This window comes from Rattus rattus, chromosome 7, assembly GCF_011064425.1.
Source record: "Rattus rattus isolate New Zealand chromosome 7, Rrattus_CSIRO_v1, whole genome shotgun sequence".
In the NCBI taxonomy this organism is placed as follows: Eukaryota; Metazoa; Chordata; class Mammalia; order Rodentia; family Muridae; genus Rattus; species Rattus rattus.
In genome coordinates this window covers 89,460,253-89,473,048 of record NC_046160.1, presented here as the reverse complement: position 1 = coordinate 89,473,048, position 12,796 = coordinate 89,460,253, and positions in this window count along the sequence as shown.

Sequence of the window (12,796 nt, the reverse complement as noted above, 5' to 3'; positions counted from 1 at the left end):
TCAGGAAGCTATTACAACAATGCCTACATATGGTAATTTTTAAGCAATGGAAATTCATTGTTCATAGTGCTAGAGGCTGGTTTGTTAAAGTCCAGGATGTTAGCAGGTTAAGTGCCTGGCAAGGGCCTGCTATTCATAGATGGAACCTCTGTGTGCCAAGTCATGGCAGAGCAGACGAACCATCTCTTTCAGCCTCTCTGTAAATCCCGTTCATGAAGGATCTACTTTTTTTTTTTTCTTTTCTGTTTTTTGGAGCTGGGGACCGAACCCAGGGCCTTGCGCTTGCTATGCAAGCGCTCTACCACCGAGCTAAATCCCCAACCCCATGAAGGATCTACTTTTAACTTAATCACATCCCAAAGGATCCCCACTTCCTAAAACTACAGCCATGGTGATAGAATTTCAATCTCTCTCTCTCTCTGTCTCTCTCTGTCTCTGTGTCTCTGATGGTGTCTTCATTGTGCCACTGATGATCTATGACTTACTAAACCACTGTGGACTGCACACGTTAGCATTTGGTCCTTGTCAGAGTTCTGTGGAAGAAGCATGCACAGCCATTGTTTTGCGAGCAGGTGACTAACACCCAGAGACTGAGTTCATGGAGCTGGACACTGCTGAGCCCAGGACTCTGCCCTGCTGGCTATGGCACTTGCACATTTCCCTTGGCTGTGTGGATTTCTGCAGCTGATCCAGCTGTTCCTTAAGACAAGGATGACAGCTAAATATGCATCTTCCTCATTTCCCTGACCTTTCACACACTCCAACACAGGGTTGGAATGTAGGGGCAGAGTGTTGTGGCTTGAATCAGAGCAGCTGGGTCTTCCGCTACAGATGTTTGACTTGGTGTTAGGAGTGGATCAGGAGAGCTTGTGTTTTATCTTTCCTGGTAGGTAAATTTGGCATATAATAAAAGTATTTGTTTCCTTTTACTTTGGATATAAAAATTTGCTTTTAGCCCCATATGTACAACAATGCCAAGCAACCAGAGCTTCCAGGGACTAAGCCCCTACCTAAAGACTATACATGGACTGACCCTGGACTCTGACCTCATAGGTAGCAATGAATATCCTAGTAAGAGCACCAGTGGAAGGGGAAGCCCTGGGTCCTGCTAAGACTGAACCCCCCAGTGAACTAGACTGTTGGGGGAGGGCGGCAATGGGGGAGGTGGGGAGGAACACCCATAAGGAAGGGAGGGGGAGGGGATGTTTGCCCGGAAACCGGGAAAGGGAATAACACTCAAAATGAATATAAGAAATACTCAAGTTAATAAAAAAAAAAAAGAAAAAAAAAAGAAAAAAAAATTGCTTTTAGGTAAGTTGAGTGTTTTTTGGTATCTTTAGTGAGAAGTGGATGGGAGAGTTAAATACCATTTTGTCCGCTCTCTTCCTTCTTCCAAATACATTCTGGATATCTTATTCTTTACACCACAAAAACTATGAGATACAGTTCCTGGGCCATCTTGATGAAGACTGTGCGATCCTACTAGAATAGTTATATCCACTTATAAGGTCGGCCTCTCTCCCTCGCACCTATTTCCCACCCCACTAGGATTCAGTAATGCTTAAACTTGAAGTTTGATCTGGAGATCTTTGAAAAAGTGTTTGAGACCTGATTATAGCATTTATAGCATTGGGGAAAGCTTCCTTGTAGTAAATGTGGCCTTTCAGAATCCCATCGAGGTCATGGGATTTGTGGAGACCAATTAGCTAGCCTTTCATGGTCTGGACATACTGAAATAGACAGACTCCATAAAATAAAGTGACAGCTCAATTGGTCTGATAAACTCTTGTAGAAGCATAGATTTTTTTTCTGACGTCTTTCCTTAAGCCTTTCTTAACCTCAAATAATTCCTTGATTTGACATTGAAGCACGGGACAGCTCCACTCCACCACACTAGGAAACACAAATGGATATTGGAGGACTAGGAGGACGCTCTGTAGGCAGTAGGCGAACCTTTACACACTGTCCTGGTTTTTGAAATCTGGACCTGGCTGATAAATCCCTTCCAACCTAGTAAAATCCTTCACCATTTCCCTGCAGTCTTTGTCAGACAGAGGAAGTAGCTCCTTGTGATAAAGAAAGAAGGCAAAAGGAAGCAGAGCTCGCTCCCATAACCCTTAAGGAGCAATGTGGATTGGACAGTGTTCTGTAAAGAAATAGAACCGAGAGAATGGATATATTAATATATAATTATATATGATATGTTAATAATTTATATAATATTAATGTATAATTCTGGACATGTGTGTACTTTAAATAATTACGCTACCATATTCTTTACACCACAAAAACATATGAGTTATGGTTTGTGTGTGATCTTGATGAAGACTAAGAAATTCTAGGAGAATAGTTATATCCACTTATAAGGTAAGCCTCTTTCCCCTGTACCTATTGCTCACACATATATATTCCATTTCTATAAATCCACTGCATATATATATATACATATATATATATGTATATATATATATATATATATATATATATATATATGAATGGCTTACAGGTTGTGGTCTTGCTGGCCCCCAACAGAAAGTCCAAAAATCCAATAATTGGTCTACGAGGCTGGATGTTTCTCTTGGCCTTCAGTACATGTTAAAATCTAGAAGAAGTAGGCTTAAATACCAGTGAAAGAAAGAATTTTCCAGTGACAGTGAGGGCAAAAAAGCAGGTTAAAAAGTAAAAGCTCCCTTCGCCTGTGTCCTTTATATAGGCTGCCCCCAGAAGGCGTGGCTTGGACTTACTGTGAGTTTTCCCACCTCAGAAGACCGAATTGGAAAAATCCCTCCCAGGTGTGCCCAGCTGTTTGGGTGTTAGTTAACTCCAGATGTGGTCAACGTGACAGCCAAGAAGAGATATCACTGATGGTTAAATAAATCTTTTCAACAACAGAGGAATACACATCACGGTTTTTCTTTTTATTTAAAAGGAAGCTCAGGCCTAAAGTCACGTAGGTAGAAGGCAAAGATTCAAGTCCAAGCATGACTCTTTAGATCTTATATATTTGCTGTTTTAGCACTGATAAGCAATATTAGCTTATCATTATTGATAAGCAATTGTTTGTTAGAGTTTAAATATATAGAATTGGCTTGATATCTTAGCTACTTTTCTATTATTGCAATAAGATAGTCAAAACAACTTATATATAAAAAGTCTATTTGAGGATTAAAATTTCAGAAACTTAAGAGTCTATGATGGCAGTGTTGGGAGAGTAGCTGTGGGCTTACATTTTGATCTACAAGTACAAAGCAGAAAGAGAGAGAGAGAGAGAGAGAGAGAGGAGGGAGGGAGGGAGGGAGGGAGGAGAGAGAGAGAGAGAGAGAGAGAGAGAGAGAGAGAGAGAGTTTGTTCTCTGGGAGTGATAAGGGGTTTTGAAACCTCAGAGCTCCTAATCTTTCCTGAATAGTTTTACCAGCTGGGGACCAAGTATTCAAACATATGAACCTCTGGGGAGGGGTTATTCTCATTCAAATCATCACCATTGAGAAAATGCCTAGGGAAGGGTTTCTGTGGATTTACTGATTTTAACAATAGGTAATTACTGAGCATCTACAGAGTGTTGGGGATATGCCACGAGAGAATGAATCAGATCACCGATCTTCTGTAGTTTAGCTCCAGAGGGAAGGAGAGAGATAACAGGCATAACAAATGCTATAGACAAACAAGAAAACCAAAAGCAAGAGAGTGATAACCAACACAGAGAGAAGAGGGGCCTTTAAGTCTGAGAAGTTCAGTAAGGATGCACATCATGCCTTGCGAAGATGCTATAGGAAGAGGGGTCCCTCAATGCATAGGTCTTCATATAAGGGTGTCCCTGGAAGATTTGAGCTTCGTTGTAGCAGGTGCTCTGTGGTAGAGTGAGGTGAAGTTGAGGTGAGCCGAGTTGAGCTCCCAAAGGGCTGGGTCACAGGAGTGATGTGACTGGATGTGTCTCTAGCTGCTGTGAAGGGAATGGGGGATGAAATCAATGAGGGCAGTTACAATAATCTAGGTGAGATTCAGTGGTCCTTGGGATTAGATAGGGAACTGGGGAAGTAGCTAGAGCGAGGTCTTGTGGATGTACCAGTAGCCTGGTGAATTAGATACAAGTTTTGAGAGAATAGTAGGAACTGAGGAAGACCTCTCAACATTTTGCCCTGAGCAAATGGGAAGATGAAAAGTCCATGAACCAAGGCTGTGAATGGAGATTGATGGGCAGGATCAAGTTCTATCGAGGGGGAGGTGCCTGTTAGACTTTAGTGGAGGCGGTCAAGGGCCATAACTGAAGCCCCAGAGCAAAGAGGAACTTTGTCAAATGAAGCAAAGCAGATTGAGGAGGAGCAGGAGGAACCCAAGGTGTCCTGGAGGCTAAGTGTTGTTATATTTCAATACTTCCTTACAAAACTCATGTGTTGGAAACTTAATCCCCCAAATCACATGTGAATGGTATTTGGAGACAGGTCTTTGGAAGGTAGTCAAGGTTACATAATGTCATGAGGGTGGGGGCCATAATACTTTAATGGTTTCAGAACACAAAGAGGAGCTGGGGCTAATATTTGCTTGGTCTCCATATGATGCTCTCCGTCATGTTATGCAACAGCACGAAGGCCTTCACCAGATGTTGAACAGATGTGCATGCTGGTCTTAAGAACCATTAGACAAATAAACATCCCCCATTTATTTTATTTTATTTTATTTTTTGAGATTGGGTCTTGCTATGCAGGCCTAGCTAGTTAGTTGACAACTTTCTGTGTAGACCAGTCCTGCTTTGAATTTATGGTGATTCTTTTGCCTCTGTTTCCCAAATACACACACACACACACACACACACACACACACACACACACACACACACACATATATATGATGAGTTTTGAATGCCTTCACTACAAATTGATGCTTGAGGAGATAACCACATTCATCCTGCTGATGCTTAAGAATATGGAAGTTGTCAGCTATTGGGGTTTGTAACATGAAGTACACAGGTGCTTTGACAACAGTGGCTGTCATAGAATTGACTGAATCATAGCAAGAAGTTGATTGGAAAGGATTAGGGAGATATCAGAGGAAGAGGGGGAGCTTTGTTTCAGGGAAAGAATAATAGCATGTTTTTAAAGTGGTTGGGAGTGGTCTAATCAAAAGGAAAAATAAACATGTAGGAGATGTGTTGCACGTCTTCACAGCGAGCTTGCCGTGACTGCAGTACGTCATTAGAAAACGTTTTCAAGTGCTTTGCTCAAATGGTGAATCTTCGTGGTGTCAGAACCTCAGGCATTCTACTCCAGTGTTGAGAACTGCCTTAGCCTGGCTTTAATGTGGAGGCTGACCTTCAGTGGAAAGGGCTCCATGGCTAAGAATCTGACCCCCCACTCCCCCAGCACATAATGATGTTCTTCTCAGTCTCAGACAAAAGTGATTCTTACTGGGGAACAGTTGAAAACCATCTCTAAATGCTTCTAGAGAGCCAGAAAGAGGGCTGCCAGACTGGACAGGGAACTGATTCATGCTAACCCTGCAGCTTTGATTTGTGGTACCTTCCTTAGGCGAGCACCTGAGTGAGTTTTGAGAGTGACATTCAGTGAAAGTTGCTATGTTAGTCAGGGTTTCTATTGCTCTGAAGAAGCACCATGGCCCTAAAAGCAAGGCGGGGAGAAAAGGGTTTATTACACTTCCACATTCCTGTTCATTATCAAAAGAAGTCAGGATAGGAACTAAAACAGGGCAGGAACCTGGAGGCAGGGGCTGATGCAGAGGTCATGGAGGGGCGCTGCTTACAGGCTTTCTCCTCATGGCTTGCTCAGCCTGCTTTCTTATAGGACCCAGGGCACCCACCAGCCCAGGAATGGGAGCACCTACAATGTGCTGGGCCCTCCCCCATCAATCACTACTTGAGAATGCCTTACAGCTGGATCTCATGGAACCATTTTCTCAACTGAGACTCCTTTCTCTCCGATGATCTTAGCTTATGTCAGGATGACGCACAAAGCCAGTCAGTACAGTCATCCTAGAATTTTTGGGTTCTCTAGCCTATTAAATTATGAGCCCCCTGACAGTTTCACCCAGGACTGTCACTCCCAATGATCTGTCCATAGTTGTGGTTTGAGAGTTTATAGATTATTCAAGATAAAACATAAGAAAATAAATCACATACATTTTGACATTGGACATTTACTTAAAGCTGAGTCCTTGGTGAATGTCTCACTTCTCACGCATCTATTGTCATTTTTATTTTCAAGTAGAATTTTTATTATGTGGGATAATCCTAGCTTCACTTTTCTTTTTAAAAATAATTTTATTTATGCTCACTAGTGTTTTGACTGTATGCATGTCTGTATGAGGGTGTCAGATCTGCTGGAACTGGAGTTACAGACAGGGGAGAGCTGCCACGTGGTTGCTGGGAATTGAACCTGGGTCCTCTGGAAGAGCAGCCAGTGCTCTTAATTGCTGAGACATCTCTCCAGCCCCTACTTTTCTTTTTAAGCCTAAAATGGTAGCACTGTGGTAACCAAATGCCTGTCATGTGATCTCTAGTTATCAGAAGTTGGAGAAATAGACTAGGTCATACTGGGGGAATGCAGGCTTTGAAAAAAAAATTGGATTTTATTTGAAATAATGGGAAACTACTGATAAACTTTGAAAAGAGAATTTCCATGCTTCTATCAGTCTTTTGTGAGATTGACAGGTAGTTAGATGGCCTTGTGGTAGGTTAGGGAGGCACAGATGTAGGATTAAGGATCCCAGTAAAAGGCTCGTCTTGTGGGCAGAGGCTGGCTGGAATGAAACAGGGACAAAAACAGGAGTCACTTGTAGCACAGTTGAAGACTCACACAAGAAACTTGAAACATGGGTGTTAGGACTGACCCTAGCTCTACAGATGAAGTCATTGAGGTCTGTGGAAGTCAAGTTCCTTGTTTAAGATCACAGAGATATGACGGCAGAGCTGGGATTTCACCCCGCGCAATGTGATTCAGGCACCTGTGCCATTAAGCATTGATTTCTTGCCTCTCAGATTGAAGTGGGACATCAGCAGACTGTAGTATTGTTTTTAGAGAGTCAGTGGACTAGAGTCATGGCCTGTGGATGGGAGCAAGATGTAGGGTCCTTCCTGCTGGAAGGAACTACTAATCATCAAAACAGAGAAAGTCTGATTTGGATAGGGAATACCAAGGGCTGAGCATAGTGGGGACAGGAGCAGATGTCTGCTGCGTATACAAATAGAGCCTCACAGCTGGCTGTGACCTTGTGGATCTGTAGCTCAGGAGAGCAGTGTGGGCTACGATATCCACCTGGGAAGAAGCGGCTTCTCTGAGGCCATGGTTTAGGATGGTACCAAAGAGATACAGAGCTTGACAGCAGCCCAGGAATAGTGAGGGATGGTACTCAAGTGATGCAGGGCCTGACAGTAGCCCAGGAATAGTAAGGGATATTTAGAGTTATGATATTCAGAGGTTAGCTCTCTGGGCATGAGGTGGTCGATAGTGTCCCCTCAAAACAACCTAATTCTTCAGCTACTTCTGGTTAATACTATGAAAAAAGAGTACTCTGAAAAATATATCCATTTCAAACATACATACGAACACTTAAAACTATCCATTTAATGAATTGTTTTAATTGTCTGCATAATTACTACGAGATAAATATATTTTCCACCTATTGTAGAATTCAGCAACCCTGCTAGCCAGGATAGTGGATGTTGGGAATTATTTTTTTTTCCTATATTCTAGAACTTAATAATCTCATATTTTAAAAGAATTAAATTTAAACACTTTGAATAGCTTATACTTAACGTAGAATTGGTAAAGAAAACAATTTCTGTGAAATCTTCACTTAGAGTCATCAACTAACACTTTACCACATACGCATTATCTACTCACCCCTTTTATACCTATTCTTGTTGTTTTGAGACAGGGTCTTGACCTAAGCTGTTTTAGGATTGACTGTGTGACGAAGGCTAGCCTCGAGATCCTTCCGCCTTTGCCTCTTTGCTGGGGTGTAGGTGTGTGCCGACACGCCCCGTTTCCTGACCCTTTTGAGAGTAGTCAGAGTTGTCATGTTACCTGACTTTCTGTGTACCTAAAGGTGAACTCTGGACATGAACACATCTTCTTATATGGCCGTAGTCCATTTATCGGATTTAGGAACTCTTTTGTTTTGGATGGATGGGTGCACATGCACATGGAGGCAGAGATCGATGGGTGGCTTCCCTAGCTACTATCCACCTTACTTTCTGAGACAGTCTCTCACTTCTACCTGGAGCTGACCAGTTTGGCTAGGATGATTGGCCAGTAAGCTTCCAGGATCACCTGTCTCTGTCTCCCCAGGCAGGGCTGAGGATTTCAGGTACGTGCCTGACTTTTTACATGGGGAGCTAGGGGTCTGAACCCAGTTCTTTATGCCTGTGTGCAAAACACTCTCCTGATGGAACCGTCTGCCCAGCTTGATATTTTATTTTTACAGTACCATCTAACCACATCCCGCATCTAGGTTTCTTACAAGCCATTACCGTCTCCATAGAAGATCTATACTGTGAATACATTTAGTCTTTCAATTTCTTCTTAAAGCTCCTTTAAGGCACAATGTAATTTACTGTTTAAAGACATTGCCAATTTTGAAGATGAAACAATACACTTTTGAATGAACAGTGATCCACTGAAGAAACCAGTGAGAATAGTTAAGAATTCCAAGTATCAAATAAAAATGAAAGCAAACTTATCAGAATCTCTAGGATACAAATAAGGCAATTCTAATTTTTTTTCCGGAGCTAAGGACCGAACCCAGGGCCTTGTGCTTGCTAGGCAAGCGCTCTACCACTGAGCTAAATCCCCAACCCCAAATAAAGCAATTCTAAAAGGGGGTTTATAGCTATGAATGCATATATTAAAAAAAACGTAAAACAAAACCAACCAACCAAACAAAAAACAATGAGACAACAACAACAACAAAAACCAAAACAGAGTGACCAGAAATAAATAACCTAATTATGTACCTCCAGGTCTTAGAAACTCTAGACCAAGTCAAACTCCCAAAGAAGTAAGCGGGAAGAAATCTTATCAGGGCATGAATTAAAGAAAAGGAGGAGACTAAAAGACCTGTAGACGGAATCAATCAAACAAGTTGGTTCTCTGAAAGGCAACCAAGATTAATGATGTATGTCCTAGCCAAACTGAGTAAAGTTGAGAGAAAAGCCACATTCATAAAACAAGAGGTAAGACGAGGTTACGACAGGAGATTCCAGAGGATCGTTAGAGGATATGAAAGCCTTTGACTTAAGACTGTGGACAAGATAGGTGAGGAGTCCGTTTAAGTTCTTCACTTTAGACTCATTGACATTCTGTCATGACGTACGATGTGGTTGGATTTAGGTCACGTGCTTTTAGTAGGATGATGCTCACAGGGATGAAGTGGGAACTTGAGGGTCCTTTGAAAAAGTTGTGTTGGACGATGTTTTGCTAAAGCAGACACATGAAGGAATGTTTCATTGAAGCAGACACAGGTGAAAGGATGGTTTGCTAAAGCAAGCATGTGAAAGGAAGAGTGATGAAGACTTCTTCAATAACAATACAACACACTTGGGTGTGTTGGCAGAGTGATGTCAGCTGATACAGAGTCACGTGGAATTTTGCTAAGACAAACTTGTGCTGAGGCAAGACACGTGGTAAGGCAAGACCCATGAAGACATGTGATGTTTGGGGGCAGTAGAAATAGGACTCAATGGATTTTGTGTGTGTGTGTGTGTGTGTGTGTGTGTGTGTGTGTCTGTCTGTCTGTGTGTCTGTCTCTGTGTGTGTGTGTGTGTGTGTGTGTCTGTCTGTCTCTCTCTTTCTCTCTCTGTGTGTGTGTGTGTGTGTCTGTGTGTGTGTGTGTCTGTGTGGCTGTGTTTTGCATAGCTAGCTTGCAATGCTTCTTGGTTTCACGTCTTTGCTGATGAAAGGCACGGTAGAGTATTTCTCCTGGTTTTCCTGCTGGCCTTGGTGGCTCCTGCTGACTCAGGCTGAGGCCTGGCTGTTCCTGCAAGTCGTGCCACCACTGCTGCTATCCCAACTCTACTGAACTGGACTGCTGGTCTATTCATGAAGTGTTTTGCAAGTGGATCGAGCTGCCGCTGCTGAATCTTGTGAACTGAACTGCTGATTTCCTGACAATGCAGGTGGGATTTGCTCCAAAGGGCAATTTCTAAACAGTTCCCCTTTTCTTTTCTACTATCTATGGTGGGTGGTAGGCTAAAGCATTTAAGAACCCATATTAAAAGTACAGTTTGAAAATCTAAGCTTACACAGGGCTTTGTGATTTCATCGTGCAGTAACGGGAGGTCAATGACATCACTTTGACTACTAGTGATACGGATATTTAGTGGTTGGTAACATTAGTGGTTGCTATATTTCCATAATATCAAGTCAAAATATGTTCCTTTGTAAATATTAAAGTAACCCAAAAGAGTTAGAACTTGATTTCAAATCATTCCTCTACAAGCAACAGCTGTAGCTCAAAACTGGGTCCTCTAGTTACCAGCTTCCCAGGAGGAAGACACAGTAGGAGCCCAGAAGCAAGCTAAGGGTTTCTGATGGTATTCATGTGTTCCATTTCTGATGGGTTGTTTAAGTTTGATGGCCGGTGATGGGATGGCATATGTTCCTAATGTGTTAATGCCCAGTTCCGATAGATAGGCGCTTTCTCTAGTCTCCCAGCAGCCCAGTCTAGAAGGACTTGTCTGCTTGTAGTTAAATAAATTTCTTAATTACTTTTGATGAGTTCCAGTTGCCCTGTCTCCCTTACAGAAGGTTCTGACCTCCCTATTATTCTGGAGTTGGGTACTGGATCCCTCTTTATTTTCTACCTCACCAACAATCTGAGCCGGCCTCCCCCACTCGCTTGCTGAAGAAGTGCACAAGTAAGCTTACATCCATCTTGAATTAAATGGCTATTCTCTCTCAGGCATGTTATCTGTTTTCAGACAAATGTTGTAACAGCCGTAAGAACATGAGAAAAAAACCACCATACTTGTGTAAGGATTTATGCATATTTTACCCGGTTTTATTTTATAAACTTCCAATGAGTCATCCAATGTGAATGTTGGCAGACTCTTAGAAAGCAGCAGTTATGGGATTTTGTTTTTTAAAGATTCCGGTAACTTTGGGTTACATTTTGTCTTTTCCACATCTGTTCAAAGCTTACAGCAAGTTTGGCAAATCTCCACTGAAATCTCTACATGAGAGTTCATCTTAAAGGGCTTTTTAAGTAACGAATGTTTAAATGAATGTTTAAACAAGGCGTGTGTACACGGCTGGTGTCTTAGTTGATAAAGCACCTGTCTGGTAAGTAAGGATCTGGGCTTCATTCTCTCTCGTGGAGTTATTTCTGCATTTCTAGGTACTTTATACTCAAATTAGCATCCCTTCTTTAGAAACAATCACCCTGATTGACCCCTGAGGGAATGGAATGGGAACCAAATCGAGAGAAGGTAAGTTTTGATGTCCTTCATGGTACATCCAATCTGGAAAAAAAAAAACAATTGTTCTATTTAATAATAATCAATTAAAACACTGAACACCGATAATAAACTTAAAGATCTCTTCCTTTGGTTAAATATTGAGATTGACCATTTCAAGCATGTGCACTGCTAAGAAGAACAACCAGCTTTATCACATTAGTGGGCTAAATATATTTTCAATTAACAGCAAAATTAGATAGCTTTGTTTTGGCCTTGAATGCGCTGTGTTTTAAGATCAATTATAAGACATTTTTCCATTTTAAAAAATTTGAAATTACATATACGCATGTATATGTATGATTTCTTTGTGTGTATGTGTGCTCATGTGTGCATGTATGAAGGTCACAGAACAGTTTGTGGGAGTCAGTCCTTTGCCTCTACCCAGGCTGATGAAGATTTTATTCATGAAACACAGGTGGTTTGGGGCAAAAATAATCCTAAACAAATATCCAAAAGCACTTTATGGATCTAAAGTTTGTGGGGAAACCTGCCTTTCAAGCCACAGAACAAAGCACGTTTTACTTACCATTGTCATGAATTTTTAACAGATTTATTTTGTGTGTGTGTGTGTGTGTGTGTGTGTGTGTGTGTGTGTGTGTACCTGCATGTCTGTTTGTATATTATGTGCATGCTGGTACCCCTGGGGAGGCCAGAAGAGGGTGTCATAGCTGTGAATCTCTATGTAGATGCTGGAAACTGAATTTAGGTCTTACACAGGAAGAACTCTTTTTTTTTTTTTTTAATGTTTTCTTTTTTTTTTTTTTTTTTTTGGTTCTTTTTTTTTTTTTTCTGGGGACCGAACCCAGGGCCTTGCGCTTCCTAGAGCTCTATTTCTTATATACATTTTCTTATATACATTTCGAGTGTTATTCCCTTTCCGGTTTCAGGCAAACATCCTCCTCCCCCCCCCTTCCTTATGGGTGTTCCCCTCCCAACCCTCCCCCTTGCTTCCCTCTCCCCAACAGTCTAGTTCACTGGGGGTTCAGTCTTAGCAGGACCCAGGGCTCACAGGAAGAACTCTTAACCATCAGTTCATTTCTCCAGCCCAAACTTTACATTTTTAAAACTCCATACTGTTTAACCAGTGAACCCTTCTCTTAACAACTTTCCAGATGACTTAGTGTAGTGTAAGCTACAGGAGACAACTAGAAAACCGCAAATAAAACCAAACAACACTGCAAAGCTCTGTGGTGGTTTTGGTGACGTAACTCTGGATAGAAACACATCAAGAAACTCTACGGTGAATTTCATTAAATCTGCCTGTTACCACTGTCCTACTTCTGGGTCACTTGGTATATGTACGCCATTATACCATTATTTAAAGGCTGC